This window comes from Triticum urartu, chromosome 1A (genome assembly GCF_056163025.1).
Source record: "Triticum urartu cultivar PI428250 chromosome 1A, HENAU_Tu73, whole genome shotgun sequence".
Classification (NCBI taxonomy): Eukaryota; Viridiplantae; Streptophyta; class Magnoliopsida; order Poales; family Poaceae; genus Triticum; species Triticum urartu.
Window position 1 is genome coordinate 460,688,163 of NC_141873.1, and position 7,199 is coordinate 460,695,361.

Consider the following 7,199-nt stretch of genomic DNA (forward strand, 5'->3'; position numbering starts at 1 on the left):
AAGGCCGGATGGTAACAGGAGACAAGGGACAAGATGTTTTTTTACCCAGGTTTGGGCCCTCTCGATGGAGGTAATCCCCTACTCCTACTTGATTAATATTGATGATATGGGTAGTACAAGAGTAGATCTACCACGAGATCAAGGAGGCTAAACCCTAGAAGCTAGCCTATGGTATGATTGTTGTGTATGGAGTTGATTGCCTACGGACTACAACCCTCCGGTTTATATAGACACTGGATAGGGTTAGGGTTACATAGAGTCGATTAGAATGGTAGGAGATCTTGAATATCCGCATCGCCAAGCTTGCCTTCCATGCCAAGGAAAGTCCCATCCGGACACGGGACGAAGTCTTCAATCTTGTATCTTCATAGTCCAGGAGTCCGGCTGAAGGTATAGTCCAGCTACCCGAACACCCCCTAATCCAGGACTCCCTCAATACCGCTCAAAATATTATTCACCTCTGTTTCAAAACCGAGCTCTGGCACCTCTACAAATCCCTGCTTCCCTCTGCCAAGGGCTCGGTAAATAGATAGGCCCTTGGCAGAGGGAAGCAGGGATTTGTAGAGGTGCCAGAGCTCGGTTTTGAAACAGAGGTGAATAATATTTTGAGCGGTATTGAGGGAGTCCTGGATTAGGGGGTGTTCGGGTAGCCGGACTATACCTTAAGCCGGACTCCTGGACTATGAAGACACAAGATTGAAGACTTCGTCCCGTGTCCGGATGGGACTTTCCTTGGCGTGGAAGGCAAGCTTGGCGATGCGGATATTCAAGATCTCCTACCATTGTAACCGACTCTATGTAACCCTAACCCTATTTGGTGTCTATATAAACCGGAGGGTTGTAGTCCGTAGGCAATCAACTCCATACACAACAATCATACCATAGGCTAGCTTCTAGGGTTTAGCCTCCTTGATCTCGTGGTAGATCTACTCTTGTACTACCCATATCATCAATATTAATCAAGCAGGAGTAGGGTATTACCTCCATCGAGAGGGCCCGAACCTGGGTAAAAAACATCTTGTCCCTTGTCTCCTGTTACCATCCGGCCTTGACGCACAGTTCGGGACCCCCTACCCGAGATCCGCCGGTTTTGATACCGACATTGGTGCTTTCATTGAGAGTTCCTCTGTGCCGTCACAATCAGGAAGGATGCCTCCTCCCGTCTTTAAAGACGGCGCCGTTGCTAAGGGAGCCTTGGCTGTCGGCCAAACCCTCCGGCTAGGTGGTTTCCTCATGACCGCCTGTTCGGCTGTTGCGCCGACGGTGACCTCTCGGGTTATCAAAAGCAACCTACACGTCAGCTCAGAGCTCGTCGAGCAGCTAGATCCAATGGAGCTCTCTTCCGTAAACGAGCTCTTGGATCGCATCGCCGCCCTGGGGGTCGCTACGGATTACGACCAGGTTGGGCTTAAACCCGATCTAAGAGAAATTAACTCTCCCCAAGTCACCCACCACGTTGCCGTGGTAGAGGCGCAGTGCGGCGACCCTTCATCTATTTTAAGGACTAGCTGCGTCTGAATTCTCGACTCCTCCAAGCCGGATACCCGCGGAGAGGAGGATGTAACTCAAGACCTGAGCTTAGGATCAGGCAACGGGCTAGATTCGTTGGACAACATCCAAGAATCCGAACTTCAGAGTTCGGAAACTCTTCGGCCTCCGAATCTTGGATTGGGTGAGGTTTCAGATTCAACGACACCCGCCCACCCGAACATAAGCGATCTCTCCCAAATCGGGCAGAGGCCCGAGGAAACAGTACATCATTACTGGGCCAGATTCCTCCTGATTATGAACAGGATAAAGGATTGCCGCGAGGGAGACGCAATCTCAATTTTCTGCAGTAATTGCACGGACGAGGGAATCCTTAACGCCGTAAGTCGTCGTGATATTACACGCTTCGCTGACTTGGCGTCCATAGTACAAAAATACTGTGCGATGGAAAGCGCCTGGAAAACCGAAATAAAGTTTTGGGATAATCCGGCCTTGAATAGTAATCCCGTCCGAACTAAGAGGGTGCATCACCATAGGACACCTGGGATAAACACCAAAAAACCAAAACCCTCTACAGGGCATGGAACCGTACTGGAAAGGTGGCTTGATGGACCCTGTAGAATTCACAGTATAGAGGACGCCACACCAACTCACAGCCTTAGAGCATGTTGGATACTCCGGCAGGTGGCCAAAATTGGCGAGGACCTCTTAATTCCGGAGGCCGCAGAAAGCCAACCCGAGGACACCAGTACCGTTCTCACAGTCTTCGAGACTTTCGCATCAAACAATATGCGAAAAAGAACACTCCGCAGCCTCGCCGAAGTCTATCAAGTTGCAACAATAAATCCATGGAGCGACACTGCTATTACCTTCAACGCAAGTGATGAACCTAGATTCCGAACAGCCCGAGCACCAGCCGCATTGGTCCTCAGTCCCATAGTGGACGGCTTTCACCTCACCAAGGTGCTCATGGATGGAGGCAGCGGACTGAACCTCATTTATGAGGAAACCCTTCAAAAAATGGAAATAGACTGGAACCGCATCGAGCGAAGCAGCACAACCTTTAGAGGAATAATCCCCAGTCGGGAAGCGCGCTGCACAGGAAAAATCACACTAGATGTGGTGTTCGGCACGCCGGATAATTACAGGTCCGAAGAAGTCATGTTTCAGGTGGCCCCGTTTAAGAGCCGATATAACGCTTTACTAGGGCGAGAAGCATTCACAATCTTCCAAGCAATACCCCATTACGGGTACATGAAGCTTAAGATGCCCGGGCCGAATGGAATTATCACTCTAGCTAGTAATCCGGACATAGCACTCCGCGCCGAAAACAAGACGGCCGCATTAGCCCTTGAGGCGCTATCCGAAGCCTTAGTGACCGAGGAACTGACTACGCTGCGCTCCACGGTTAACAGGGATGATGTGATACTCGATAAGAGATCCAAATCCACATCCTTCAAGCCAGCCGATGAAATAGTCAAATTCCAGGTCCATCCAACGGACCCCAATAAAACAGCTTCAATCAGGGCACGACTGAACCCTGATGCAGACGCCGCACTACGAGAGTTCCTACGAGAGAACTGGGACATCTTCGCCTGGCACCCTTCAGACATGCCAGGGATCCCAGGCAGGCTGGCCGAACACAGCTTAAATATCCTAAAAGGATTTAAACCTGTCAAACAAGCCCTTCGGCGTTTTTCCGAACCCAAGAGACAGGCTATGGGAGAGGAGCTAGCCAAGCTATTGGAGGCCGGATTCATTAGAGACATAAAACATCCGGGCTGGCTAGCAAACCTGGTGATGGTACCAAAGGACAAATCCTGGCGCCTGTGTGTCGACTTTAAAGACCTTAACAAGGCTTGCCCAAAGGATCCCTTCCCCCTCCCCCGCATCGACCAAATTATCGATGCCACCGCAGGACACGATTTGTTGTGTTTCCTCGACGCATACTCCGGTTACCATCAAATCAAGACGGCAGAATCAGACCAAGCTGCAACAGCATTCATCACACCATACGGCCCATTCTGCTTCAACACAATGCCCTTCGGGCTAAAAAACACCGGCGCAACATATCAGCGCATGATCCAGACATGTCTGGCAAATCAGGTCGGCAAAACAGTGGAGGCGTATGTGGACGATGTGGTCGTCAAATCAAGACATGTCGAATCTCTAGTAGACGACTTGAGGCTTACATTCGATAACCTCCGAAAATATGACATCAAGCTCAACCCGGAAAAATGCGTCTTCGGCGTTCTAGCCGGAAAGCTCTTGGGCTTCATTGTATCTGATAGAGGAATTGAAGCAAATCCAGCCAAGATCCGAGCTTTGTCACAATTGGATGTCCCAAAGGACCTCAAACAAATACAAAAATTAACCGGATGTGTGGCGGCTTTAAGCCGTTTCATCTCCCGCTTGGGAGAAAAGGCACTACCCCTCTATCGCCTCCTTCGGTGCACCGAACACTTCGAGTGGACGGAGGCCGCCACGGCCGGACTTGATGAAATAAAAGCCATATTGGCAACAAACCCAGTCCTGGCCGCGCCGAACACCGGCGAACCAATGTTATTGTACATTGCAGCAACACATCAAGTTGTCAGCGCAATACTCGTTGTCGAGCAGGAAACGGATGGACACAAATTCCCCCTTCAAAGGCCGGTCTACTACGTATCCACCGTCCTCACTCCATGCAAATCACGGTACCCGCATTATCAAAAGATTGCATACGCGGTATTCATGGCATCCCGGAAGCTACGACACTACTTTCAAGAGTGTTCCATAACAGTAGCCTTGGAAGTACCACTCAACGATATTATCAACAACCGCGACGCAACGGGCCGGATTGCAAAATGGGCCATCGAGCTTCTCCCGTTCGATATAACCTATAAGCCACGGCGAGCTATTAAATCGCAAGTTTTGGCCGACTTCATTGCAGAATGGACGGAGGCCGAGCTCCCTAAAGAGTACGGCACATATTCAAACTGGATTATGCATTTCGACGGCTCCAAAATGTTGGCCGGACTGGGGGCTCGCGTCGTCCTGACGTCCCCCACAGGAGACACAGTCCAATATGTGCTCCAGATCATGTACATGGATTCCAACAATGCAGCCGAATATGAGGCCCTCCTACATGGCCTCCGGATAGCAATATCCATGGGTATCCAGCGCCTAGAGGTACGCGGGGATTCAAACCTCGCGATATCCCAAATAAATGGAGACTTCGACGCCAAGGACCCAAAAATGGCAGCTTACCGCAACACCGTCCTAAAAATGTCAGCTCGGTTCGAAGGGCTGGAGTTTCACCATATAGCCCGAGAAAACAATCAAGCAGCGGACGTCCTGGCACGCATCGGAGCAAGACGCGATGCAGTCCCCCCAACATCTTTTTGGAAAGATTGTTCAAGCCATCCGTAGCATGGGAGGGGGAACCCGCAAATAACAGCCCGGACCCAGCCGCACCACTCGACGCCGAACAATCTGACACAATTAGAGGCTCTGCCAATGAAATTACACCTTCAGCCCACGTAATAATGGCGGTCATCACCCCGTGGACAGAACCATTCCTAGCCCACCTTACTAGGCAGGAACTCCCGGAGGACCAAAACGAGGCCCGCTACATAGTGCGACGATCTAAAGCCTATAGAGTCCATGAGGGGGAGCTTTATAAGAAAAGCACTACCGGAGTCCTTCAAAGGTGCATCTCCGAAGAGGAAGGGCGGAACCTTCTGGCTGAAATTCATGCCGGACTCGGTGGTCACCACGCCGCTGCTCGGTCCCTTGTTAGCAAGGCTTTCTGTACAGGCTTTTATTGGCCGACGGCCCGGGCAGACGCTCAGGACCTAGTCCAACGATGCGCTGGTTGCCAACTTTTTGCCAACCAAAGCCATATGCCACCCACCGCACTCCAAACTATACCCATCACCTGGCCTTTTGTGGTCTGGGGGCTTGACATGGTCGGACCCCTTAAAGGTGGGACTGATAGGAAAAAATACTTACTGGTCGTGGTGGATAAATTCACCAAATGGATAGAAGCCAAGCCTGTTAAAACAGCCGAATCTGGACCTGTGATAGACTTCATATCCGGGGTTGTACACAGTTATGGCGTCCCTCACAGCATCATAACCGATAACGGTACAAACTTTACTGCCGACGAGGTAAAACTCTGGTGCAAAAACATGGGCATCAAGCTCGATTATGCTTCCGTCTATCACCCACAAACCAATGGCCAGGTCGAACGTGCAAATGGTCTTATCATGAGTGGCATTAAACCCATACTGGTGCGGTCCCTCAAGGAATCTAACACGCACTGGGTAGAGGAGCTCGACTCCGTGCTATGGGGGCTGCGGACCACGCCAAATCGCACCACCGGATACACACCATTTTTTATGGTGTACGGCGCAGAGGCAGTTCTGCCCTGCGACATAATTCATGACTCACCTAGAGTGCGCATGTATGAAGAAAGAGAAGCCGAGCTCGATCGGCAGGACAACTTGGACGCCCTGGAGGAGGAGCGTGACGTGGCAAAAGCCCGTTCCGCATTTTATCAACAGCAGGCCCGAGGATATCAAAGCAGAGAAGCACGGGCCAAAATTACAATGTTGGCGAACTAGTTCTACGCCTGCCGGATAAGAAAAAGGACAAACTCAAGCCCAAGTGGGAAGGTCCATTCATAATCGACCAAGTCCTGACTGGCGGCGCGTACTGCCTGCGAGATGCGTCGGATAACCGACTCGAGCCGAACCCGTGGAACGCCACCCGTCTCCGAAGATTCTATGCCTAGTGCCGGACTCTGTGTTCGTCTCCTTCCTCTGTCCATTTTTTGCATTTTTCTGTCTTACATTTCTCTCCTTCCCCTCTTTTCTTTTATAGCCCTTAAAGGCTCATCTAGTGACGCGCCACTCGCGCTCATTAAACCTGGGGGCTTCTTTAATAGAAGCTTATTTATACGGGCTTCACGCCCAACACATGCGTCAAACTTCCGCATGTACCCTTTTTTTCACCATTATATGCATCGATATGACTTATGTTTTGGCCAAGCTGGGTTGCCTGGCTCCTGTGCTTACCCCTACGTTCCCGATTGTTCGGCTAGGCGGTAAAGGGAGCACCTCTGCGATTGTTACTACCAGGTCAGCCGGATGTGTACCTCAGACTGGGTGAAGCCGAAAGCTAGCGTTCTTAAGGGAATATTCGGCCGGTGAGATAAAAGATGATCTTTTTACTCATTCTATGCGCCCCCAGATGCTTTTTTCTGCGTCTTTTTACGCAGTCCGGACATGCACTTTAGGGCATGCCTCCCAGCGAAAGGAACCCCTAACGGAACTATTCTCTCTGGAAGGTGTTTCTTACTAACCATGTAATATAACATAACTAGTTGGGCACTTGTCTGATAAAGCACTAATGACCCCTACGCCTGGTCTCCACGCATACCACGGTTCTTATATAACCGCTATGGTATTCGGACACACTCCGGACCGTCAGGTCCCGAGGTTGAAGCGAAAAGGTCAGCAACGACAAACAATCTACAATCCGGCTAGAAGGCATTACACATGTCAATTCAAAATTACATAGTCATTCTGACTGATTGTATTCCTCTTCTATACCATCTAACAGGCTGTCTAATTTACAGTCCTGCTGGGAATACTTCGCGGCCAAGTCTACTTGGCCGTATACTAAGCTCACAGGGATCTCCTTCCCATCAGGCCCCACTGGTCCGA